General features: G+C 40.4%; 1 non-coding gene across 1 annotated transcript; it reads right to left on the reverse strand.

Moving 5' to 3' along the window:
• Window positions 1-15510: 15510 nt before the first annotated feature.
• Window positions 15511-15611, reverse strand: LOC122707081. The gene has a single exon (XR_006344611.1). It is a non-coding gene; the product is annotated as a U6 spliceosomal RNA (small nuclear RNA).
• Between the last annotated feature and the right edge of the window lie 11424 nt (window positions 15612-27035).

Consider the following 27035-nt stretch of genomic DNA (forward strand, 5'->3'; position numbering starts at 1 on the left):
GGAAAAGGCTGCAAAAATGAAACAAAAGAAAATCCACAGACCTGAGTGAGAACCTCAGGTTAAAAACAAACAAACAAACAAACAAAAACAACAGTCCTCCTGGCTAGCCCAGTTTATATAGGGCAGGCTCAGAGGGAGGAGAAAAAAACATAGAAAAAGAGGAGCCAAACTTGAGCTGCTCACCTCTTTTGGGTCAGCCTGCCCCCATGCTTCAAGAATGTATTTTTCTTTGCTTGCAAAGTAAAACTGAGCTATAACCAAGCTGTAACACTGGTCCACTGTTTCAAATTTTTGCTGCAGATAGACAGAACAGAGGAAATTACACACTATCCTGACATATTGAAACAGTGACAGACTATTTCCTTGGGCTCCAAAATCACTGCAGATGGTGACTGTGGCCCTGAAATTAAAAGATGCTTGCTCCTTGGAAGGAAAGTTATGACAAACCTAGACAGCATATTAAAAAGCAGAGACATTACTTTGCCAACAAAGGTCCGCATAGTCAAAACTATGGTTTTTCCAGTAGTCATGTATGGATGTGAGAGCTGGACCATAAACAAGACTGAGCACCAAAAATGATGCTTTTGAACTGTAGTGTTGGAGAAGACTCTTGAGAGTCCCTTGAACTGCAAGGCGATCAAACCAGTCCATCCTAAAGGAAACCAGTCCTGAATATTCATTGGAAGGACTGATGCTGAAGCTGAAACTCCAATACTTTGGCCACCTGAGGCGAAGAGCCAACTCATTGGAAAAGACCCTGATGCTGGGAAAAATAGAAGGCAGGTGTGTAAGGGGATGACAGAGGACAAGATGAGTGGATGGCATCACCAACTCAATGGACATGAATTTGAGTAAACTCCAGGACTTGGTGATGGACAGAGAAGCCTGGCATGCTGCAGTCCATTGAGTCACAAGTCAGACACGACTTAGCAAATGAACATGAGTCTTTTCCACCAAATACTCACACTTTTTACCTCTGTGGAATCTACAAGAAGAATAAGATAGCCAGAGTGTTTAGCCTTGGGCATTTCCAGGCCTCTGTTACTCCACTGTCTTCCACTGGGACACCCCGATCAGAGCTTTTGCTCCAGGTGAGCCTCTCAAGTCACGGGTCCTCCCAAGGCTTCTGTGCTTATCTAAATCACACCCACCCTCCAGGCTCAGCTCAAAAGAACTCCATGAAGCTTTTCCCAAATCTTCTAGTTCATTGATCCTCCCACAAGGATGGCTCCTGGTCTTCTCAAGGGAGTAGAACTAGTTTTCTAAAGCCATTTTCTAAAGGCCATTGGCCTTCATGCTTGGGCTTCCTTCAAGGTGATCTTCCTGTGAAAGTGTCTGTCATGCCGCCTCCCCTATTTTGCCTTCACAAGCACCTCCTCCCACTCCTCACCCACCTGGAATCCTAAAATCCTGCAGAGACTCAGGATCCAGAAAAGGTGCTCTGGACACCAACCAAGGGAAACTTTGAACTTTGATGTTAAGAAAGCAAGTGTCCAGGAAACACATCTTTTTGCAAGCAGGTGGATTTTAGTTTCTTACTTTCAGCAATATTGTAGAAGGATCTCCTGGAGTGGAGAGATGGTAGATTCGTAAAATAATTTCTGAAGATTGATTACTATGTGGTTTTTGGCGTATATCTCAGATGGCATTCTTTAAAATAAGCAACATTAACAGTATTCCTTTCATTCTTATCTACTTGTTTGTGTAAAATATTTCTTCAGTATGTATATTTATCAAATAAAAATAGGAGTATAAATGATGTCATATTGTATCTCAGTCTAGCAATATGCACTAACTACCCATGCATACATGATCAAGTTGAAAAAGACCTCCTGCATCTCATTAAATGTACATCTACAACACAATCATATGAGATTCTGTTCAATTGCTCAGTCGTGTCTGACTCAGCAACCGCATGGACTGCAGCTCCCAGAGCTTGTTCAAACTCATGTCCATTGAGTTGGTGATGCCACCCAACCATCTCGTTCCCTGTCATTCCCTTCTCCTCCTGCCTTCAATCTTTCCCAGCATCTGCGTCTTTTCTAATGAATCAGCTCTACGTGTCGGGTGGCCAAAGAATTGGAGCTTCAGTTTCAGCATCAGTCCTTCCAATGAATATTCAGGGTTGATTTCCTTTAGGAAATTGATTTCTTTTAGGCAAAGGAATGAGAAGTACTTGCCTATCAATTATGCAGTATTAATAACTGTAATGTTAAACCCACTGAGAAAAAATAAAATCTTGTCAGTTTCATTGACTAGAAATACTAGTTAAAGGAGAAAAAGGAAGGATATGAAATTTCTGGTAAAGAGGAACTTGTCTGCATTTTTATAATGGGTGTTGTTGTTGAGGTGCTAAGTCATGTCTGACTCTTTGCAATCCCATGGACGGCATCATACCAGATTTCCCTGTCCTTCATCATCTCTCAGAGTTTGTTCAAGTTCATGTTCACTGAGAGATATCCAAACACCATAGTATCTAGATTCCATTGGATGCATTCAAAATGAAGAGAGAGCACTATTTTTGGAAAGTCACTATTTACATTATACAGAAAAATATGTTCTTTGTAACTAGATTTATAATGATGCATTTTGGAAATCAAATTTTAAATATGCCACTGAATATGTTATTCAGTGTTTTGCAGAGAGTTGCCAAACAGAAAGATTTAAAGACCACTGTCTTAGTGTATTTTTCACCTTGTAACTTGATATTTCATGACACCGTTACATACTCTGTCTTTAGTTTACTACTATGTGACTTAATCTCTGGGCTCCAGTGTTAGAAAGAGCCTGTGAGTTTCAAGAATTGCCACTTAACCAGGGTTTATCAAGCATCTGCTCTGTGTTTAGAACAGCAGTTCATGCACAAATGTAGCACACAATTGTTATAAATAAATATAATATAATATAAAATATATTGTATATTATATACATTATATATTAATGTACATTTATATATTTAACATTATATTATATGTTAATATATAATATATATTAGTCTTCATATATGTCTTTATATGTATTATATATATTAATAATATATAATAATATCATTGTATATATTATATATTAATATTATATAATAATATTAACATTGTATAGAATATATAATATATAGAATATAGAATATATCCATATATTAATATATAAATTATTATATTATTATTATTTATAATATATTATTGTATATAATAATAATATAACAATTTATATATTAATATACAGTATTAATTATATTTCTAATTATTAATTAATTATATTAATAATATATTACTATATTGTATAATATAGTAATATTACATAATATAATTTTATATATATTATATATTATATTACTTATGATATATAAAAATATATAAATATATAATATTATAAAAATAATATAGATAACATAAAATAATATATACAATATATAAAATAATATTTATATTATTAAAATATATAATATATATTATGTATACTATATATAATTCATATATTATTATATATAAAATATATCATATATTATGTGTATATAATATATATTACATGCATAATATTATATATATTTATAAATTTTACAATATATTATATTATAATATTATTTTATACAGTATATATAGTGTATATATATATACTGGATTATATATATATATAATATTATATATATCATATATATTCAGTCTTCACCTAAGTGAAGATTCATGGGGTCACAAAGAGTCAGACATGACTGAGCCACTGAACTGAAGTTAAGATGACAGATGTGAATAAAATATTGGTTAGAACTGATATTTTACACTATATTTAATTGTATTTAAATATACAGTTGAATTCATTAGAAAAGACCCTGATGTTGGGAAAGATTGAAGGCAGGAGGAGAAGGGGACGACGGAGAATGCGAGGGCTGGATGGCATCACTGACTCGTGGACGTGAGTTTGAGTGAACTCCAGGAGGTGGTGAAGGGCGGGGAGGCCTGGCGTGCTGCAGTCCACGGGGTCACAAAGAGACACGGCTGACTGAACAACAACAAACTGTATTTAAAAGACAAGCAAACATCTCATATTGGGAGGTTGTTTCTCTAATACTTAAACTAGTCAGAGCATAACCAATAAAAACTCTCACAAACAGTAAATAAATAAATTTCTGACCCAATCATATTGGAAATATATACAAAAACCCATGGGGGTAAGAAAAAAAAAAAAAGTCTTTACTCAGAGCTTATTTACTCATATATTTAAAATAACAAGAAGCTGTGCTTCTGTTGTCACAATCATAATAAAACTGTGGAGGATTGTAGAGGAGATTAGAAATTGGTGCTCTCTGTTCGGAGGGAGTGTGAAGTGTCTTCCTACCAGTGGGGGAGGAGATGCACTTAGAGAAGACGTGAAAAGCAAAGCATACGGGACTAAGAGACATAGCCACATGCCACGTGAATATCACTTGGGGAAGAACAAAGTAATTAGAATTAGCATCCGTTAAAATAAATTCACAAGATTTTGTTTGCTTTCCTTACCAAGGCAGAAAAGTATGAAAGGATTTTAGAAAGATTTCCCTCAAATCTTTTTAAAATTGGAAAGTAAAATTGGGATTAACAATATAAGGTAATTTCTAAATGTCTAACTGGAAATCTCTAGTAAAGGAACTCCTCATTCCCGCAGGCTTACAAGGCTCATTTCCCCTATCATTTCCAGGTAAACAAGGTAACTTAGTCTAAAGTTTCTCCCCCCTCTCCTCTACCCCAGCCCCGGCCTGGACTGCCACTACAATGTCTTGCAAGGTGACTGGAGGCATGTTTTGAAAGCAACTTGCTATCAGCTGCAGTAGCTGAATAAATAAACTGGACTGTTCTTGGCAGGACACAGGCTCCAGAGGCTGTGTCTGTATCAGGAGGCTCTTTTGCAAGTTCTGAACTCAGAGCTGAGCCTCCAAGGAGACTGTAGTTTGATTTCTGTGAGTGTCAATGAGGTCACTGGCCTTTAGCAATCATCTGAGGGAGACAAGTCATTAGCAGAAGTGATTTTCCAAAGAGACAAGGAAGTAGGGAGACAGCTTCTCTGGAACTAAACTAAAATGAAAGTGCTGGGTCATATGAAGATACAAATAATGTTAGTAAAAAACATGTTACAGAATTCTCAGTGATTTTTGATGTGTGGCCTCTACCAGTCTGTTTTTCTTTATCTATACAGTATCCACATAATTATTTTGTGTATGTGTGTTTGTGTGTGAGGCATATTACAATTCTCCTATCTTTTTAACCACACATTTTGGGCATTCTTCCATGTTATTAGATATTCTTCTATATCATGGTCTTGAATGGTTATATAGCATGCCAATGTAATCACGTATCAGGGCTTATTTAACCAAGTTCCTCTTTTGAACACTTGGTTATTGTTGTTTTAAGGGTTTTAGTTTTATTGCTGTGACCAATTCAGTGGTAAAGGACTTGTGCTAGTGAGTAAGAGGGGGTTTTATTCTTGCTCCTGCTCCTGTCTGTCTAGACCTTTGCAATGGGTGAAATGTCTTCAGTCATTTGTGGGTTGGAGTTTCTTATTTTGGTGATCCCTGAAGAATGGCCAATTCTGTCCCTTCTCTTCTGTTAAGATTAAAATTAGAGAGAACTTGAGATTTAGGAACGGAGATTAGAGAGAGCCCCAGTTCCCTCTAAGAATCTGAACCAACAGCGGCTCTGTGCAGGTTCAAAAGTCATGTCATCTCAGAGGCCACAACCTTTAACAGGGTGGCTTGACAATCTCAAAGATAAGCACTTATTTTAATAAGTAAAGAAATTAAGCAATTGGAAAGAAGAAATAAGCCAGCTGCTAGGTTCTGAGCGGGTCTATTGACCCCTCACTCTATGCAACAAAGAGATGTCCAAGAGGTTTCCCATATCAACGCCAAAGGATGATGCCGTGCCCTTGAGCTGCAGCAGCCCAGGACTGTTGGCAAGTGTTGGGAGAGGAGGCGAAGGTAGGAAGGGAGGGGGGCGGTTACTATGGTCATGACATTGGTCACAGGAGGGTTGCCTTGATTTCCCATCACCATAGATACTCCTCCTGGCGTTGTGTTAACCAATCTCAGAAGCAGGGCAGAGGGAACTCTGTAATGGGCTCCTCCTGAATTTTCAGTGCTGTCATCCAATCTTTGCAGCTGATGGTCACGGTATGCTGCTGTGCCTGGGAAGAGATTGTTTGTTTCTAATCCCAGTTACTTGCATCCCGCAAGAATACATCCAGCTCTCTGAAGGAAGAACTGTAGTAGATGCCCTGAGTGAGGAATCAGACTTTGTGGGAAAATTTGTGCCCCACATAATTCCAAGCAGTAGCATGCTGGTAAATGTTTAACAATAGGCTCCAAAACAAAAGTACAGATAGGAAGCATTTGCCCATTTCCATGGTGTCAGTGCTCTCACCGTGGCTAATTTTCAAGCAATCATTTGTGATGTCATGGATATGGAGGTAAGAAGAGCTGCATACAGGTGGATTTTCATAGCTGGCCTGGAGTTTTCTCTAGTGCACCCAGATATGGGGTGGGTGGAGAGCAATGTACTGGAGAAATTCCCTCCTTTGGCCATAAGTACCTGAGGAAATCTCCCTGTCTCCACTTCAGCCCCCCACCAGCCACACCTGACCATTCTTGGTGAAGATCCTTTGTCAGGGATGTCCGCTATCGAAATCTCATTTCTCAGGGACCCCTGCCTTCAGTTCCCCACCGTCCCGTGGCCTGCGCCTCTCACACCTTCCTATTCTCTGGGAACCTGGCCAGAGCAGACGAGGGTGTTGTAACAGGCTCTGGCTGCTCCTTGTTCTACCCCCACTGCTTAAAGGGAAACTGGAACTTCCTCTCTCTCAGAGGAAGGAGATGCTAGGACAAATTGCGAAAGCAGCAATGAAATATATACACTATCATGTGTAAAACAGATAACTAGTAACAAGCTGCCGCATAACAAAGGGAGCCCCGCCTGGTTCTCTGTGATGACCTAGAGGGGTGGGATGGTGTGGGGGATAATTGCTTTCTCATGTTGTGGTGGTCATGTGTGTATGGCAATACATCAGCGTAAATCAGTCATAATTATATGCATATCCTCCAATGAAAAGATGAATAAGTAAAATTTTTAAAAAGAGGAAAAAAGAACCCTTGCATCTCATTTCTGCAAGGCCAACTGAGCCCAACTGCTTCCCAAGTTATTTCAAGATCATGCACTTATAGCCCCTTCCCTTTAAATTCCTTTATTTTGTCTCCATGATTAATTATAAAACTGATTATTCTCCAAGAGCCAGCTGTCTTTTGGATATCTCCTCTGTCTGTCCCAGGATAGAATTAAAGCCTCCCCCATCTCCCATATAATTGTGGAGCTACCTCATCTTTTGAATGTGTAGAATGGGGTTTCAATTATTTGCTTATTACTCTGTTTCCATTCTCAGGCTAGGCGCTCCTAGAACACAGAGCCCAATCTTCTCTGTCTTCAGCCTTCAGTACAGTGTCTGGTATGTGAGCAGCCCTCCAAACATATTTGTCAAAGTCATACATGAATCAATACTGAACCAAAGTCTAGAGTCATCTGAAAACAGGATGCCTGTAAAAACACTTTTGGTCATAGTTTCCTGAATATATATTTCCAAATGGTTTAAATAATTAAGGGTAACAATTATTGACAAAAAAGTTCAAAGGTGGAGCAGTTCCAGTGCTGGGACCAGTCAGGGTCTCAGGAATGTCTTCAAGGGGTCCGCTGTCCTCCTCTGCCAGTCTTGACATATTGATTTTTGTGAAAAGGTAGCAAGAGAATTGTATATGGCAGCAAGAAGGTTGCAGAGGCTCCAGGCATCACATCCATACATAAAACAATGTCCAAACTTTAGAAGAAAGACTCTTTCTTGTGTCTCAAAGAAAATTTCCCAGAAATTCTTTTTCTCTTTTCCCCATAAGCAGATTTCCTCTTGTGTGGTAAGGGAACTGCAATGATTGATTTGAACTAAGAAAAAAGTTCTCTTAAAGTCCATGGCCAGCCAGAGCTCTGGAGGTGGAATGTGGGTGACTATCTGGTAGACAACCACCAGTTGCCACACGTACAGTCAACTGAAGTAAAGTATTGAATTGTGATTCATATGATCAAGCTGCATGCATTCCACATGTGCAATGATGGCTGAACATTAGAAAATCTGATGGAATTTATGACACCAATTGTAAGAGAAAAAAATGTTCATTTTTAAAAGATTCAGAAGAAGCTTGGGATAAAATTCAATACCTATTCATGATTTTTAATAAGATTTAGTAAGCATTGAAAGAAACACATAAAACAAAGCAAATATGTTTAGTGATTAAACTTACAGATATCAGAAAAATATGCTCAGAACTACTGTTTTATGCAAGACTCTTCTATAGAGCATAGTCGAGTACAAGAAAAAGAAGTAAACTTCATGAGTTTGAAAGAAGAAAAAAGCTATTATTATTTACAGAGGACATGATTATCTTCAGAAAGTCTTAGACTCTTCAGACAAATTATTAGTATTAATGAAAGTTTGAAATATCACTGGAAAAGAGATTAAGTTTTATAAAATCAGTCACAAAGGTACAGATCAGCAACAGTGAAAAAAAACACTCTCCAAAAAGAAGTATTTACAGTAACAAAATATATAAGTTTCTTAGGAATAAATTTAATGAGAGCTAAGAATGATGTTTTGGAGAAGGAACTGGCAACCCACTCCAGTACTCTTGCCTAGAGAATTCCATGGACAGAGGAGCCTGGTGGGCTGCCGTCTGTGGGGTAACACAGAGTCAGACACGACTGAAGTGACTTAGCATGCATGCATTGGAGAAGGAAATGGCAACCCACTCCAGTGTTCTTGCCTGGAGAATCCCAGGGATGGAGGATCCTGGTGGGCTGCCGTCTGTGGGGTTGCACAGAGTCGGACACGACTGAAGTGACTTAGCAGCAGCAGCAAGAATGATATTTATGGAGAATATAAAAATTATTATTAAAATATATTTTAACAGAGTCAAATCAATGAGGGAGATAGATTATATTTGTGCATAGAGAAACCCAAAAATCACAGAAAAATTTTACTCTCCCCCAAATAATTTAAAAATCCAGTATAACTCCAAACAACATACCAGAAAATTTTATGAAAATTGACAAGGCCAACAAATAATTGCTATTTTTCAAAACAATTTTGAAGAGAACTAGCTAGGGCAGAGAGGTGATGTTTGACCAGAAATTGAGACTTATTCTGAAACTATGGTAATTTGACCAGTGTGCAATCAGCAAAAGCCCAGATATACAGACCAGTGGAAGAAATAAATGACCCCAGTATCTAATGCTTAAACAGAAACTTATTATATGAGAGCGTTGTATTGTAAATCAGTGTCAAAAAAAAAAAAAAAAACAGTCCATTTAACAAATCTTTTGGAGCAACTGGTTATCTACTAAGGAAAGAAATGAAATTTATCCTTACGTCACACCATATGTAAAAATCAACCTTAAGAACAATAAAGACATGAAATATGAGAATATTGGTTTTTTATAAAAACATTTAATAAAACATCTTTGTGATCTTGTGGTAGGGCAGGAATTTTTTTAAAGATACAAAGAGGATAAACATAAAGATGACTGATAAATTCAACTCGATTAAAATTATGGAAAGTCTGTGCTTCAAGGCAGAAGGGAACAAAGGGTGGGGGGAGAAAACCATAGACAAGGATAAGGTGTAAAGATGTTTGCAATGTATACATACAACATATAAGTGAAAGTGAAGTTGTGTTGGACTCTTTGCGGCCCCATGGACTGTAGCCTTCCAGACTCCTCGGTCCATGGAATTTTCCAGGCACGAGTACTGGAGAGGGTTGCCATTTCCTTCTCCAGGGGATCTTCCCAACCCAGGGATCGAACCCGGGTCTCCTGCATTGCAGGCAGACGCTTTACCGTCTGAACCACCGGGGAAGCCCACGACATATAAAGAACATTTAAAATTGGATGATAAGAAAACAGATAATCCTATTAGGGAAATGAGCAAATGATATAAACAGATAATTTGTAAAAGAAAATACCCAAATGAGCCATAATGAAAAAAATACTTAACCTCATCATAACCAGGAAATGCAGTTAAAGAAATACAAAGTTGGGCTTTCCTGGTGGCTCAGCTGGTAAAGAATCCGCCTGCAATGTGGGAGACCTGGGTTTGTTCCCTGGGTTGTTAAGATCCCCTGGAGAAGGGAGTGGCCGCCCACTCCAGTATTCTGGTCTGGAGAATTCCATGGACTGTATGGTCCATGGGGTTGCAAAGTCGGACATGGCTGAGTGACTTTCACAAAGTTAAAAGACAATCAGATTGGCATCAGACTGACAGAGACTGAAAACTGAAAATACTAAGTGTTGATGAGAATGTGGAGAAAGAGGAAGTCATACTTTGCACGTACAGAAGATGTATACAACCAGTGTGTTACATAGCGTGCAGTTGTGCAAAAAAATACTCAGTATTGCTTAGCAGTGCAGGATTGTGGATGCCCAGGTATGATGAGCATCCCCAGGAGGAATCGGACAGGGAACACAGACTGACTCAAGATATGTTAGTGCAGTTCTATTTCTTAAGCTGAAAGACAGATACCCTTGCATTTATTATATTGTTTTCTCCATAGTTTTGTATGCCACAGATATTTCACAATATTTTTCTCAAGGATCGAAAAGTGAAAGTGAAGTCGCTCAGCTGTGTCCGACTCTTTGAGACTTCATGGATTGTCGCCTACCAGGCTCCTCCGTCCATGGCATTTTCCAGGCAAGAACACTGGAGTGGCCTGCCATTTCCTTCTCCAGGGGATCGAAAGAAAGAGGCAGCTCTCCAGTAGCCATAAAGGAACACTGGCGAGCTGATGAACACCCTTTCTTTCATGCGTATCACTGAAGCGCACAGGAAACGTCTTCCCACGACCTGGGAAGAAGGTGCCGCTCTAACATCCTGCGCTACATGGAGCATCTCCCACAGAAGAAGTGTTCATGCGAACAGTGTGCTTTGGAGCGCATTTTAAAAATTGCAAGTTAGTTAAATGCTTGTATAAAAATCTAAAATGCTTTCCAAGGAGTATGATTCTCTCCCTACATTGTGAGTCCACTCAGTTCTGCCTGGAAATATTAGGGAATGCAGGCCAAAGGCCAACTCAAATGCCTTTGTCAATTGTTACCCGGTACGTGTGGCTCCTCCCTTGATTTCTCAAGTCTTCCGGATCATCTGATCATAGGTGATGGTGGAGCATGAGTTTCTTGTTTCAACCTCACCTGGTTCTGCAATCCAGCTCACATTAGTGGACTTGGGAAACGAGAAACTTTTTACCAGGGAGAACCAAGGACTGCCTTTGAGAGGTCAGATGCCCCAGTGCAGTTTTCTCAACCACTTGATGCTGCTTGTAGCTGGCTGTGAAGGGATGGCTTTGGGTCAGGTTGTGGTCAGTAAGAGCTAGACCAGTTCTTTCTTCCTGAGAAAGACTGCTCAGTCAGACTTGGGGAAGACAGCCCCCAGACCATGGGCTTACAGTCCAGCTCTGCCCTGTGCCATTTTTGAGACCTGGGCTGAGTCAATTAACCTCCTTGAGCCTCTGATTCTTCATCTGAAAAACAATATGTTTTTAACGTTAAATCTAGCCCACGTGAAAGATGTTCACTGAGATCACTAGCCTAGTGAAGACTCTTCCAGGCCCCCCGAAACACTTTCTGACTCTCCTCTGACCATGCGAAAATGATCCTTTTAAATCCAGTCCTTACTTAAGGCATTAGTATAAATGAACCTGTAGGTTTGCTTAAACATCTCTGGAACAACAACAACAAAACAGTCTATGAATGAGAGACTTCAAATTACAGCACTCTGTAAGTGTGGTACGCATGTGCTTCATGAGAAGGTTTTCAATGGTGTGGTTTTATATGCTGAAATTAATGACATTGTTTGGTTTTCCTTGGAGACATCTTTATAGTTGCATCCTGGTGGAGAATGGATGTGAAGCGTTCAGCCTGGCACACAGTAGGTCCTCAGTGGGTGGGGGTACTGTTATTAATGCCCTTTTCTCTAACCAGCATTGCTCCTCGTGGGAACAGTGTCACATCAAAACGCTAGAGTTCTGTGGCATCCACACTCTTGGGTCGCGTGGGGGTGGGGGCAGACTGCAGGCAATGAGGCACTCAGTCCATCACTTTTCCCCACGAATTTTCCAAGAGTTGAGAAAAATAAGACCAATCACCTTCTCATGAAATAGTGTATGTGGTAAAGTAATGAAGCCTGGATTGCGCAATGGGAGACCCACGGTGGAGACGGACTTCCTGCGCAGTGGCTCAGGCAAGCTGGTGTGATTCCTGTCCTTGGATCTCCTAGAGGGATCTGTGAGGTCTCTAAGGTCCACTGCTGTGTCCTCAGAGCTTACCTATATGTCCCAAGAGCCTCACCCCCTGCATCATCTTTTCTTGTACTGTATCATGTTAGCATGGTTGTCAGTTGCCTTCACATCATCAACAGGTTCACAGCCTTCTGATTCATGACATAATCATCATGTAATCACTATACCCTGTATCCAGCAGGGGATGACTCAGAAAGAAGCTTCACTTTGCACATCGTTAGATCATGCTTCGGGCTTTCCCCCACAGAAGGGAACAATGCAGTCCTGGCTTCTAGGCTCTGCCATTCACCTGCATCGTCTCCTCTAATACAAGGCTGGGTCCTGTGAAATGGATGGGTGGGTGTTGTAACAGCTATAGGACCAGCTTCTCACTAGGAGTCTGCACAGTGCCTGCTAGTCAGAGGAAGGGAACTTGATTTAAATAACTCGTCCAATGAGCTTTAATTCTTTTTCCCTGGAGGCAAATCTTGAAATCCAGAATCCCAGTGTGTATGTATTATCTTTTCTGACAAAAGTGAGAGCTTGTATTTATGTAAAAAACAGTGGATTGTATCTCCCCTTTTTTTATATTTATATTTCAAAATTTATATTCTGATATTCAAGAATATGAGCTACCTCGGTGGCTCAGTCGGTAAAGAATCTGCCTGCAATGCAGGAGACACAGATTTGACCCCCGGGTTGGGAAGATCCCTTGGAGGAGGGCATGGCAACCCCCTTCAGTATTCTTGCCTGGAGAATACTAGGGACAGAGGAGCCTGGTGGGCTATAGTCCTTAGGGTCGCAAAGAGTCGGACAAGAGTGAAGTGACTGAGCACACACATACAACAATATCTTTGGGTAGTGAGGTCAAGATTCTATATTATATAGTAGGAAGACTTCTAAGATGACTGAACTTTCTTCAGTCCTTCTTAAAGAGGTGTATTCCCTAGTAGACAGCTGATAAAGAATCTGCCTGCAATGCAGGAGACCCTGGTTTGATTCTGGGGTTGGGAAGATTCCCTGGAGAAGGAATAGGCTACACACTCCAGTATTCTTGGGTTCCCCTGGTGGCTAAGATGGTAAAGAATCCACCTGCAATAAAGAATCTACGTGCAGTGTGGGAGACCTGGGTTTGATCCCTGGATTGGGAAGATCCCCTGGAGGAGGGCATGGCAACCCACTCCAGTATTCTTGCTTGGAGAATCCCATGGACAGAGGAGCTTGGCGGGCTCAATGGAGTCCATGGGGTCACAGTTAGACATGACTGAGCAACTGAACACAGCACAGCACAATGAGGGGTCATCAATCTTTTTCAAGGAAGGGTCTATTTTTTTTTAAAGATATCTATTGACCAGAGAGAGATAGCCATACTGGAGAAAATCAGGAGATTAGGTATGTATTAATGTTGTCCAGCTACTGGACAGATCCAGTTGCTCTACTATGCTGGCTTATGAATCAGTCTGAAGCCAAAATTTTAAGCCTTCATCTGTGGTCCAGCTTCTTAAGAATGAAGACCAAAATTTTATATGTGACCAATTCTCTTCTCTCAAGACTGTGTGATTTCTATTTCGTCTCTAATAGTTTTGTTGAAAGAAAAATCCCTTAAATATCTTAACTGAAACAATGTTTATTGGAAAGGGAATCTTTTCTGGTTTAGCAAAGTTAGAGTCCTGATTGTGAAGGCTTTAAGTGTTCTCAGGGACTCCCCAGTCCATTCCTCTCTGCTTCCTTCATGGCTGCCTCTGCCTGACCCCAGCCCTGGAGGGTACCCAGGATGGGAACTCAGCTCTGCAGCTGAGAACACGTCAAGCTAGAACCCTTAACCCCAGAAACCTCTGTCATTTCTTTCTCTGGGTGAGCTGCTGAGATTCTGCAGAGCTAGAAGGTGACCATTCATAATGGCCCTGAGGGCTATGTAAGTCTCCTATACAAGATTGACCCCAGAAACCTCAGTTATTTCTTTCTCTGGGCGAGTTGCTGAGTTTCTGCAGAACTGGAAGGTGACCATTCATAATGATCCTGAGGCCTATATAAGTCTCCTATCCCAGAATGTTATGAAGCAATAAAGGGCATTAGAGTCCATTGTTGGCTGAACTTGAGGCAACAGGAAAAGTCATTACATGGCCTCTACCACTGAAAGTTTGAGTTTGGTATCACAAATGATGGGGAGAAAAAAGAAAAGGATCAGTGGAATAGAGTAGCTTTATCACATTTTACCTTTAAATGAGGCCTCTGCCATACTTACAATATCAGATGGACTTGCCATCATCACAAGCATTTAGAATGGCAGATTGCAACCTCTGTGTGTGTGTGTGTGTGTGTGTGTGTGTTAAATATCATCCTGATTTCTTATGATGGGGAAAACAATTTTTCAAAGTTAAATGTAGAATTACCATATGACCCAGCAATTCAGTCTTTGGAAATTCCAAGAAGAACTGAAAGTAGGATTTCTAAACTGTTATTTGTACACCCTTGAAAAGATATTGTGCACAGTAACGCTACTGTTACTTATAGAAGCATTATTCACAATAGTCAGAAGGCCCATCAGCCAAATGCCCATCAGAGGATGAACAGATAAATAAAATGTGGTGTATACATAGAATGGGATATTGAGTCATAAAATGGAATGATGTACTGATACACGCATGCTACAAAGAATGAGCCTGGAAACATTACGATAAGAGAAAGATGTTAGACATAAAGGGCCACATATTATATGATTCCATTTATATGAAGTATCCAGAACAGACAAATCTACAGCCACAGAAAGTGTATTAATGACCACCAGGAGCTAGGTAAACGGAGGATGGGGAATGCCTACTTTTTTAAAGTCTATGAATGTCAGAGATTTACTGTGCTTTACACATACATAAATTTTTATATTCTTTTCCATTATGGTTTATCTTGGGATATTGAACAGAGTTCCCTCTGCTATACAGTAGGCCTTGTTGCTTATACAGTCTGTATGTAATAGTTTACATCTGCTAACCCCAACCTCTCACTTCATCCCTCAGCCAACCCCCACCCCCTTGGCAGCTACAAGTCCGATCTCTGTGTCTGTGAGTCTGTATCTGTTTCATAGATAGGCTCCTCTGTGTCACATTTTACTAATAGATTCCACATATAAGTGGTATCATATGGTATTTGTCTTTCTCTTTCTGACTTACTTCACTTAGTATGGCAATAAAAATATGGAATGTTTCAGGAGTTTGCACGTCATCTATGTGCAGGGGCACAATCTTCTCTGTATCATTCCAATTTTAGTATATGTGCTGCCAAAGTGAACATGGGTATGACTACTTAATGCACATAGGGTTTCCCTTTGGAGTCACAAATATGTTTTGAAACTAGATAGAGGTCATTGTTGTAGGACATTGGGAGTGTCCTAAATGCCACTGAATTGTATACTTTAAAATAGTTAATTTTATGTTATCTGAATTTGACCTCAACTGCAAAAATAATCTATGGTGCAATTTCAAGAATTCAAGAGGGGAGCTTTAAAAACAAGTCAGAAGAATACATTTCTTAAACACTATACACACATATATAGACACACACACTGGTGTGGATACAGAAGTCCCAGTGCAGAAACTGTTAACATATATTGGACAGGTATGATGGTTAATTTTGTGTCAACTTGACTGAGCCAGGGGTGCTCAGATATTTGGTTAAACATTAAACAGGTATTTCTGTGAGAGTGTTTTTCATGAAATGAATATTTAAAATCAGTACATTATATAGAGCACCCTTCCCTCCCTGATGGGGGTAGGCCTTGATCAATCAGTTGAAGGTCTGAATAGAACAAAAGGGCCGACTGTTCTGAGTAGGAGACTCTTCTGCCTGACTGCATTCAAGCTGGGACCTTGACCTTTGCTTGCCATCAGAAATGCTCCATCTACTCTCGTGAGTCTCCATCCTGTTGAATCATTCCGTAGGTCTTGGGACTTGTCAGTCTCCATAAGTGCATGAGCTGTTTCTATGTGATAACTCTCTTTACATTTGTATCTCTGTCTATCATCTATTTTCCTATCTATCTCTCCTATGAGTTCTCTGGAATCAATGCGGAGAACCCTAACACACCAGTTTACCTGGTTTCTGACACAATTATTCCTCTTTTCATTTTCTTTCCTACATAATGTCCTATTGTCTGCATGACTTTACTTAAGTAGCCTCCCACTTAATCGCCAACATTGCATATCCAACTTGAAATTACAATTTTTTAAGAAAATAAAGCTACCAATGCTACTGTTCTTTTGACTGAAAGTTAATTTTACCAAGTGTGAAAATGTCACCAAGTCATGCTTCTGTGTGTTTCTTTATAAGAGCAAAGGCACTGTTTAATTGTGCATTTTCTGACATGTTAGTTTTATAATGGCATGTCCAGGTTCCCCTCCAATCACATTGCCATTGGTATGTTATGAGACAGTTTATAAATCCCATTCACTTTGCTGGTTATAATTAATCGAAGCTGTGAAATACATGTAGGGCCAGCCCTCTGGAGTGTGCCTAATTCAGTTTCCATAGACATTTCTGAGATGATCAGTATAGCTAAGTCAGAGTCTGTGATACTATGACTTAAATTATTGTCTGAAAAAAGAAGTCTTTCCCTAAGGAAAATAATAAAAGGCCAGACGCTGATAGAAGTCCACATGGAGAGATCACTGCGGATTAGCACATTGACATAGTGGACAAAGTTTCAGAGAATAGCTGGTGCTGGGGTGGGGAAGTGGGGAAGGAGAGATAAGAGGCATCTATTGACTCCTTACAATAAGCTCTCATTAATTCTCATGAAAGCCTTGTAAAGAACACAACATCACCCCAGAGATGAGTAAAGCCATGGTTTCATCCTGTAAACTCTGGGGCAGAAAGCAGATGGCTCAGCCATGAGAGCTGAAGCCATGTACATCTGAGAGTTCCAGGCATGTCCGGATGGTGAGGGGTGCAGAACCACCAGCTGGTGTCTGCCGGACAGTGGGCAAGGATCACAGAAGCAAGTGTCTCTCTGTGTCCATTCCTCCAAGAGTCTTGCACTGGCATCTCATCACCTCATGCCTGATTCAAGGAAGACAGGGCTGGAAAAAGATGTGAGAGAAGACAGAAAGTCACTGAGCCCTCCAGAAGGTATCCCGTGAGTAAGGAAGCGTTCTCGGAAGGGGCGACCAGGTGGCACCCAGGGTTGAAGCCAGGGGATTGAGTGTGTGTGCAGTGCGTCACTTCACAGAAGCTCCATCAGGCATTCCCTTGGGATGCCGAAGCAGAAGTAGGAAGTGTCAATGGTTAGACAAAGTGTCTCTGGAGCAGAGGCGAAAAGCTTTCCAGAGATGCTGAGAATTCTGAGCAGAGGGGTCAGGAAAAGCGGACTCAAAAGGGCCTGCCCTAGTGATGGGGGCTGAGTCAGACACCTGCTGCTCCCCGTCCAGACTCTGAGCTCACCCCTGCCTCACTACAGGGCCTCACTACAGTGACCTGTGGGTACCCTTCTTTGGGTCAGGCTCTCAGCTTCACGGAAGGGAAGCACTATTGGATTCTAAGAAATACGCTCAGAAAGAGTAGACAAGTAGACCAGTGCCACAGAATACAATTCAGAAAGCAATTGGTGAATAACTGCAACTTCAATCTATGCTGAAAGTGAACTTCCAGCCAGTGTGTAATGAATGGTGTTGAAATAATTTGGGATCCAAATCAAAGTAATCAAAAGAGAGAAAAAGTAAAGTTAGTTCACTCTCTCATGCCCTGAGAACAAAATTCTAGACAAATCAAATTCCTAAACAACTAAAACTTCACGAAAGCATTAGGAGAACAGTAGAATATATTTCTAACCTTGAGAGTGTGAGAAGAATTTTATAAGAACGTAACTGCAAAAGCAAATGGCTCCATGATACAATCATATCAGGGACACATAAACTCCCGGTCCCACTGAAACCCTTTCCTTGGTTTGAGTGAACAAAGACTGGTCAATTCTCTCTCTCTCCATGGATGTGAGGTCCAACAACTTTTGCCAAAAACCATCACTTACCACCTAATATTCTTATCAAAATCCTTCTGTGCCCTAGACATGGTCTATGGATGATAACCACTGATGTCCTCCACATAGATCTTATATCTCACATTGGATTAGAGCATCTTGGGGCCTCAGGCAAAGCTAAGATGAAATAACTTTTTAAAAACATTTCTGTGTGTGCATGAGTGTGCTCCTGTGTGTGTATGTGTGTGAGCTCGTGTGAACACACAGGTATATGTCTGATGACACTTAAATTGATAGCAGTAGTAATCCCGGAGAGGGCAATTGAGGAGAGTGGTGAGTGGTCAAGAGGGACTTCAACTTTATCTGTATTGTTTCCATTTTTATAGTGACAATATATTCATGGATTACTCGGGTAATTAAAAATAAATGAAATTAACTATTCTCTAGTCTGTGCTGATTGAGTTTCTGCAACTTAATTTCCATCTGCCAATGAGATAAATCTGAAACCTTTCATCTGGGTTAATAGCCTAACTTAATGTGCTGCTCTGTTGGAAGAAAACCAAATTGCGAGGTACTATTCAGAGCTCTGTGCTGTGGATTGCTCATATGGTGTCAGCATCTGTCTCTTGCTGCTCCCTCTTTCTAGATACGGACTCCGTGTGTCATATACATTTGCCCTGGCACTTTGACTTCCTGGCCCAGCTGACCCAAAGGCATAAGCAACAAAGCCAGCAACTTCCTCTCTTTCAAACATGAGAGATACACAGCCACCTGGTCCATTTCCAGCTGGAAGCAAAGCGCGGTAGGTAGGGTATTTATTCCTACTGCGAAATGAAAATGGGTCTCTATTTGGCTTCCCCAAATAAGCTGAAGAACCACTTTTCTGGTGTTCAGACAGCATCCTGGGGATAATTTGGTGAAGCGGCAGTCATAAAATGAACAAGGAGATTAGTCTTCACATGTAATGTAACGTTGGCTGGAAGCACGCAAGGCAATGCATGGCAGTAAAGTCACAGGTCCCAAACTTCTCCAGGTGTTTCCTCCGGGCAGTTTCCCATACTGCATTAATAATCCTTAACGATACCCACTTGGAGTTCTGTAAACATTTCAAGGTGCTTCTACATCGCCCTTGGCCCATTTTACGTCACATGCCCACGGTTGTCGGTTATGGGCTTTGGAGCAGAAAAAGCCATTTTCTTTTTTCTCCCACAGAAAGCTCAGAGTAGATTTCAGGGAGGCAGACACCTAAGCCCACGTTACAGCAGAGAAAATGTCCTGAGAGAAATACAGGAGCTGTGGGAGAGCAGAGCAGAGCCCTGGGGAGAGGTGTAAGAGAGCAGGGCTGCTTTAGGAAGAGGAAATGGTGCATGCAAACGTTCTGAGGCATAGAATTGCATCTTGGGTTTTGAGGAACATAAGTTACTGGGGGCAGGACATGAGCAGAATGGAAGCTATGGGCAAATCAGGGAGTGGGGTGGTCTTGACCTGGAGACAAGGAGATGATTCAGTGGCTTCTAATCAAGGAGGGGACTTGAACATACTTGCCCTGCAGGATAAAGAACCAATTGGAAAGAAGCAAGAGTGGAGGCTGTGAGAACACTAAGAAGCTATCTGAGCAGTCTGCAGGAGTGAGACAATTCTAACACAAAGGTCCTAGAAAAAAGGAAGAGGTGTCTGAAGCGTCGTTTTCATGTTCTCATAACAGAGATACTGATGTGTGCCAAGTTGTTTCAGTCATGTCTGACTCTGTGACGCTATGAACTGTGGCCTACCAGGCTCCTCTGTCCACGTGACTTCTCAGGCAAGTATACTGAAGTGGGTTGCCATTTCCTCCAGGGGATCTTCCCAACCCAGGGATCCAACCCACATCTCCTACATTGGCAGGTGGGCTCTTTACCATCAAGCCACCAGGGAAGCCCCAGCACAGACTGGAGAAAAAGACAAATTCATACTGAAGGAGTGACACCCTGGATCCTGCATACATAAAGCTAACTAGCAAGTACTACATTCATTGAAAAGAGGAGGTGAGGTTGCCTAAGAACTATCAGATGGACAGAATGAGGAAGGAGCTGGCTAGAGAATGTCTTACACTGTAAAATAAATGTATTGGGAAGACTAGGTGTTCCCCTGAAGATGAATAAAACATTGGATTCGCACTTTGTACTTTACCTTAAAGCAAATCCCAGATATGTTAAAATGTTAAAAGCCAAAGAGTGAAATTATAAAAGCATTGTAAGAAACTGCAGAAGAAATTTTAAATGTCACCTTGAGGTATGGAAGACCTTTTTGAGAATGCCTCAAAAATAAGAATCCCCAAATTAAAATGCTGATAAAGTTAATAAGAAGATCTTCTTATGTGAATAATGCAAAGAAATACAGGAAAATAATAGAATGGGAAAGACTAGAGATCTCTTCAGGAAAATTGGAAATATCAAGGGAACATTTCACACAAGGATGGGAATGATGAAGGACAGAAATGGTAAGGATCTAACAAAAGCAGAAGATATTAAGTAGAGGTGGCAAGAATACACAGAAGAACTGTACAAAAAAGGTCTTAATGACCCAGATAACCATGATGGTGTGATCACTCATCTAGAGCCGGGCATTCTGGAGTGTGAAGTCAAGTGGGCCTTAGGAAGCATCACTATGAACAAAGCTACTGGAGGTGACAGAATTCCAGCTGAGCTCTTTCAAATCCGAAAAGATAATGCTGTTGAAGTATTGCATTCAATATGCCAGCAACTTTGGAAAACTCAGTTGTGGCCACAGGACTGGAGAAGGTCACTTTTTATTCCAATCCCAAAGAAGGGTAATGCCAAAGAATATTCAAACTATAGTATAATTGCAGAAATTTCACATGTTAGCAAGGTAATACTCAAAATCTCAAGGTAGGCTTCAATAGCACATGAACCAATAATTTCTGTATGTACAAGCTGGGTTTAGAAAAGGCAGAAGAACCAGAGATAAAATTGCCAACGATCATTGGATCATAGGGAAAACAAGGGAATTCCAGAAAACCATCTACTTATGCTTTGTTGACTACACTAAAGCCTTTGACTGTGTGGATCACAACAAACTGTGGAAAATTCTTAAAGAGATGGGAATACCAGAACACCTTATCTATTTCCTGAGAAACATGTATGTGGGTCAAGAAGCAACAGTTAGAACTGGACATGGAACAGTGGACTGGCTCAAAATTGGTAAATAGGAGTTCTGTCAAAGCTTATTGGTTACTTTGCTTATTTAGCTTCTATGAAGAGTCAGTTCAGTTCAGTCGCTCAGTCACGTCCGACTCTTTGCGACCCCATGAATCGCAACATGCCAGGCCTCCCTGTCCATCACACACTCCTGGAGTTTACTCAAACTCATGTCCGTCGAGTCGGTGATGCCATCCAGCCATCTCATCCTCTGTCGTCCCCTTCTCCTCCTGCCCCCAATCCCTCCCATCATCAGGGTCTTTTCCAATGAGTCAACTCTTCGCATGAGGTGGCAAAGTACTGGAGTTTCAGCTTCAGCATCAGTCCTTCCAATGAACACCCAGGACTTATCTCCTTTAGGATGGACTGGTTGGATCTCCTTGCAGTCCACATCACACAAAATGTCAGGCTGAATGAAACACCAGCTGGAATCAAGTTTGCTGCGATGAATATCAACAACCTCAGATATGCAGATGATACCACTGTAACGGCAGAGAGTGAAGAAGAATGAAAGAGCCTCTTGATGAGGGTGAAAGCAGAGAGTGAAAAAGCTGGCTTGAAACTCAACATTGCCTCCAGTCCTATCACTTAATGGCAAATAGAAAGGGAAAAAGTGGAAGCAGTGACAGATTTTATTTTTTTGGGCTCCAAAGTCACTGCGGATGGTGATTGCAGCCATGAAATTAAAAGATGCTTGCTCCTTGGAAGAAAAGCTATGACAAATCTAGACAGCATATTAAAAAGCAGAGACATCACATATTTAAAGATATGGTTATTCCAGTAGTCATGTACAGATGTGAGAGTTGGACCATAAAGAATGCTGAGCCCCAAAGAATTGATGCTTTTGAACTGTGGTGTTGGAGATGACTCTTGAGAGTCCCTCGGACTCCAAAGAGATCCAACCAGTCAGTCCTAAAGGAAATAAACTCTGAATATTCATTGGAAAGACTGAAGCTGAAGCTCCAGTAATTTGGCCACTTGATGTGATGAGCCAACTCATTGGAAAAGATCCTGATGCTGGGAAAGATTGAAAGCAAAAAGAGAAGAGAGTGGCAGAGGATGAGATGGTTGGATTGAATCACTGACTCAATGGACATGAATCTGAGCAGACTCTGGGAGACAGTGAAGGACAGGGAAGCCTAGCATGTTGCAGTCCATGTGGTCACAAAGAGTTGGACATGACTTAAGGGCTGAACAACAACAAAACAAAATTTAATCTTATACAAATATAAATATTCCATATAGCTAAAAAATAGTCAAAATTTTAAAAATACAGGAGAAAATATTTGTAATTCATAGGACCAATAAACAGCTAATTTCCAAGGCATGTGAAATCAGAGAAATAAAGACAAATGACCCAAATGGGAAAATTAGGAAAGGTCACTGACAGACATTATATATTGATATAATTTGCATAAAAGGTGGCCTGGCAGCAGCTTTCAAAAAAAAAAAAAAATCTATACACTTTGTCCTGGAAATTCCATTATAGATAGTTTTTCCTACAAATCAAATTTTATGTATGAGAAATATTAACCACAGATATTTACAAAAGGATTGTATTTAACAGAAAAATATTGGAAGAAACCTAGAGATGGATTATAAGTAGTGGAGTAGTGTTATAAACTATGAAACAGTTATACATAGGACTGCGATGTAGCCATTGTAAAGAACAGAGCAGCTCTTATACCCTTATATCTCTAAGATTCATTGTCAAATTTAAAAAAAAAAGACATCTAGAATAGTCATAGCTTGTGCCATAGAAAAAAGACAAATACTAGAAAGTGGTAATTTTGTTAAACCTCATTGGTAACCCAGAAAATGTAAATTAAAACATTAAGACAATAGCATTTTTTTAAAATTACAAATTAAATATATCCACCATTGGTAAAGGTGTGGGTAAATGGCTCTTTTGTAGATTATTAGTAGCAGTATAAACTGGTAATTTGAAGTATCCAAGTGTATTCAAAATGCATTTGCTGGTTGACCAAGCAATTCTGTTTCTAGAAATTTAAACTATATGAGTATTCATAAATGTTCTGCAAAGTGTGTAGAAGATATTAATTGCTTTATTACTTGAGTAATAGTACTCATTATTAGAATAGAATAGAAACAAATTAAATGTCCATCAATAAAGAATGATTAAATAAATTATATTTTATGTACACCATGGGCAAGTCCAAAGTGCATGCTCTTAACATACACTGTCTCTCATTCTACACTATCTTCACATATTCCTAATAACATTTTCTGAAATAGCACTCAATCTCGTAGTTAATCAATTAGCTCATCCATCCAATTATCCTTTCTTGCTTTATTTCACAATCACTCAATTAAACTAACTAGGAACCATGCCTTCTGCTACGTTTCCTAATGCTCAAGTGGTAAAGAATCTGCCTGCAATGCAGGAGAAATGGGTTTGATCACTGGGTTGGGAAGGTCCCCTGGAGAAGGAAATAAAACCTACTCCAGTATTCTTGCCTACAGTCCATAGACTTGCAAAGAGTTGGACATGACTGAGCATGCATGCACAACCTTTGAAGAAATATCTCCATCCTGCTTACTAAGATTAAATTTTTTGGACTTCCTTTGTGGCTCAGCAGTAAAGAATCCACCTGCAATGCAGGAGACATGGGTTCAGTTGCTGGTTCAGGAAGATCTTCTGGAGGAGGGCATGGCAACCCACTTCAGTATTCTTGCCTGGAGAATCTCATGGACAGAGGTTCCTGGTGGGCTACAATCCATGGGGTCACGAAGAGTCAGACATGCCTGAAGCATGCATGCAGTGGATATTTGGATTTTTAAAGGATGTGGTCCTTGCCCTCAAAATAGCTTCAGGTGCATGTTTTATGAACTTAATGTCACATCATTTATCATGTGGCAGATGCTCCAGAGTTGCAACGCTAGCTATAAACAAGTTTCTGCTGGAAATATCTTTCCTACAAAACTGGTGTAAAGTAGTTGAATCTAAATATTATTTTTGACCCAAATTATCAGTGTGACCTTGCACCAGTTGCTAAAACTCACGGAACCTTGGGTTCTTTGCTGTGTAATGGAGTGATGATACCAACTTTGCGATATTTAGGGGACAATTAAGTGAGAGATGAACATGACACATAAAAGAGGCTAAACAAATGTTTCCCTGGTGGTCCACTGGTTGGAACTCCATGCTTTCACTGCCAAGGGCCTGGATTCAATCACTGGTTGGGGAACTAAGATCACACAAAACTGAATGGGCAGCCAAAAAGAAAAAGTGTTTGTTTGAAGGGCTATCATCAAGGAACTTGCACTCTAGACAGTGAGAAGACAAGTGACTAGACAACTTCAGAACTATGTAAAAAAGTCATGATGGAGAAAAGCACAGGTAGGCGTGACACTGACATGTTTAGCTTCTAGTTTGGCTTGGGTACCAACCCATGGTGCACATCCATCAGTGACCAGAGATGCTGATACGGGGCCCTGCAAGCCCAGTGATGTCCAGACGTCACTCCTTTCACGGCTGGATCCAGGGGAGCTGGTGGGGGATTGGGTGGGGGGTGGGGACAACCAGGCAGAGAGGCCAGGGCAGCCAGAGGTATGGGAAGGATTCAGAGGGTGGCGTGAGTGAGGCTAGTACAGTGGCTGTTTTCTGCAGGAACAGAGTATTTCAATATTTTGACCATTAGATTAAAATATTACTAGTTAATGCTGGCTCTGTGGGAACACAGAGAGACGTTTATACTAAGTACAGTCAGAGAACATTTCCTGGAGGAGGAAACTCGCCAGAAAAGAAAATGTGTGGAAGTAGTAAATGAATTGAAAGTGTATGCCCAAATCCTCCTCCTCCAAGTCTAATAAAAGGAACACCACCAACAAAAGGTAAAAACAAAATCACAAAATTTTTACCAACAGTAAACAAATAAAGGACTTGAGCTAAAGCCTCAACATCCACAGGCTGAAGCCAAGGAAAGAAATGGAAGACCCAGAGAGAGGAGAGACCTCACGAAGACTGTTTCTCGTCCAGCCCTTGAGCTGCCAGAGCCTTGAAATTCCCACTGTGTGCCCAGATCTTCAAAGAAGAGGATCTCTTTAAATTTTCTTTATCTGAGAGAAACATAGAAACATCTGCTGGGGGAGAAAAAGAGGCGAAACAGGAAAAGTAGGACATGACAGCTACCTAAGACACTGAGGCTAATCTCAACGGGAGTGGGACCATCACTTCCCCCATTTCACCCCACCTAGATGACATGAGCTCTGCTAAAGAATATTCCACAAATATTGGAGGGAGAGCAGAGCACAGGCACTCTTTGAAAGAGAAGACAGGAAAAGGAAAAGCAGCATCCAATGAGCATTGCCTGCACCTCTCCTTAAGGAGTTTTCAGGGTGGAGAAAAGCAGGTGGAGTGGAACAGAAGAAACGCATTCATCTGTAAGTTACAGCTCAGTGGGAAATCAGCAACCCACACATTGTTATCAGAGCAAACAAAAGCCTGATCTGAGCTGGACAAACCAAAGTCGTTTGGAAATTAAGGCAATCTAGTCAAGCTACTTCAGGTTATTCAGGGGAAAATGTACTTTGTGTAGGGGTGGGGTGGAGGTAGGCAAGAGGAACGTGACAGGGAAAATAAGAGGATGCCAAATAGAGGAAAACGTGGAAGCAATTCTTAGCAATTGCTTTATGCTACAGAACAACTCAGTGAAAGTAAAAATTTGGGTTAGTTCAAGAGGAATTGATAAACAGCTAAATTAAAAAAAAAAAAAAGTGTAACTGACAGACCTAAAGACATAAGCCCACAAAATCATTGCTGACCTCAAATATAAATTAGTTTTCAAATGTTAAGAAGATACGTCACAGACTGGGGGAAAATATTTGCAAGTCACTTATCTGATAAAGGACTTGTACACAGAGTATGTGAAGAATACTCAAAACTCAACAGTAAGAAAACAAACAAATCAAGTTTAAAATGTTCTAGAGACTTACCCAAGTTAAATGAAAGCCTATGCTCACATAAAAATCTACACGTGAGCATTGACAGCAGCTTTATTTGTAATGGCCAGAAACTGGAAAGCAACAGATGTCCCTTGCCTGAAGAATAGACATAAACTATGGCACGTCCATAAAATGCAATAGTCTCAGCAATAAAAATGAACAAGCAAAATGGGGGTGAACCTCATATGTATTATGCTACATGAAAGAAACCAAAGTCCACTCACTGTATAATTCTATTTATATAACATTCTGGAATAGGCAAAACAACAGAGATGAAGAGTGGATGAGTAGTTGCCAGAGCCTGTGGGTGTGGGGTAAGCTAACTGCCAGGAGGCATGGACATGCTTCAGAGATGATGGGATGTTCTTCTTGCTTGTGGTGGTGGTTATATTACTGTTTGTTAACCTGCAGAACTATACACTAAAAAAGAGTGAACTTATGGTATATAAACTGTACTTTAACAAGAAAATGGAAAGAATTTTTAAAAGTAAAAAAAAAAAAAAATAGAGAAACAAAAATACAGTATGAAAATGAAATTAGTGATCCAAAGAAAACACTTAGCAATCTCATCAAGCCAAAAACA

This window comes from Cervus elaphus, chromosome 13 (genome assembly GCF_910594005.1).
Source record: "Cervus elaphus chromosome 13, mCerEla1.1, whole genome shotgun sequence".
Lineage (NCBI taxonomy): Eukaryota > Metazoa > Chordata > Mammalia > Artiodactyla > Cervidae > Cervus > Cervus elaphus.